Below are 1,374 nucleotides of genomic sequence, written 5' to 3' on the forward strand. Positions count from 1 at the left end.
AGGAACGTGATCTTCAACGAGAAAGTTTTGTACAAAGACAGATCAAGTACAGAACTAGAGACAACTGATTCAGATGGGAGTCCACAAAAATCTGAATTCATACGATTAGAAGGGCTTCCCGATGTTACCACTCAAAAGTCCTTACAAGAAAGTTTAAGCATATCAGTACCCACCACTAAGTGAACCAGTTGTTTGCAGGTCTTCAAGGATTATAAAGCCTCCATAACGATTCACACTTCTACTAAATTATATTTTGCTGACAGATGGTGGTGAACCATTAACAATTGGAGGAAGACATTTACATGCAACAACCAGAGGGGTTTGCAATACCAGGAAAGGAGAGTCAAGTTTGCAAACTAAAGAAGAGTCTATATGGTTTGAAGCAAGCTCCAAGACAGTGGTACAAGAAGTTTGATAACTTCATGTGTAGTACGGGATACACAAAATGTCAGGCTGATCATTGTTGCTATGTCAAACATTTTGACAACTCCTATATCATTCTACTACTATATATGGATGATATGTTAATTGCAGGATCCAGCATGGAAGAGATTGACAAGCTAAAGCAACAGTTGTCAAAACAGTTTGAAATGAAGGATCTGGGAGCTGCTAAACAAATACTTGGCATGAGAATCATCAGAGACAAAGACAAAGGCATACTAAAGCTTTCATAGACAAAGTATGTCAAGAAGGTTCTCAGCAGGTTTAGTATGGATAATGTTAAGTCAATATGTACACCTTTGAGAAATCATTTCAAGCTCAGTAGAGATCAGTCACCAAAAACTAAGCTAGAACGTGGATACATTGATCAGATATCGGCTCTTTGATGTATGCTATGGTTTGTACTAAACTAGACATTGCCCATGCAGTGGGAGTTGTAAGCTGATATATGAGCAATCCTGGAAAGCAGCATTGGGAGGCAGTGAAATGGATCATGAGGTACTTAAAAGGCTCATTGGAGACATGTCTTACTTTCACAGCTGGCGGTCTGAAACTTGAAGGCTTTGTAAATGTTGATCTAGCAGGAGATGTTGATAGCAGAAAGAGTATTAGATGCTATATATACATTCTAGGAGGCACTCCTGTTTCTTGGAGTTCTACCTTGCAAAAAATAGTAGCTCTTTCAACGACAGAAGCTGAATATGTTGCAGTTTCAGAGTCTGCAAAAGAGATAGTATGGTATGGCTATAGAGTTTCCTGCAAAAATTAGGCAAGATGAATGGAAAATGTATTTTATATAGTGATAGTCAGAATGCAATCTTCCTTGCCAAGAATCCAGCATTTCACTCCAGAACAAAGCACATACAGATCAAATATCACTTCATCCGGCAACTGCTCGACGATGAACAACTGTTACTTGAAAAGATCTGTGGA

Source organism: Populus euphratica, unplaced genomic scaffold (assembly GCF_000495115.2).
Source record: "Populus euphratica unplaced genomic scaffold, PopEup_1.0 scaffold268.1, whole genome shotgun sequence".
Classification (NCBI taxonomy): domain Eukaryota; kingdom Viridiplantae; phylum Streptophyta; class Magnoliopsida; order Malpighiales; family Salicaceae; genus Populus; species Populus euphratica.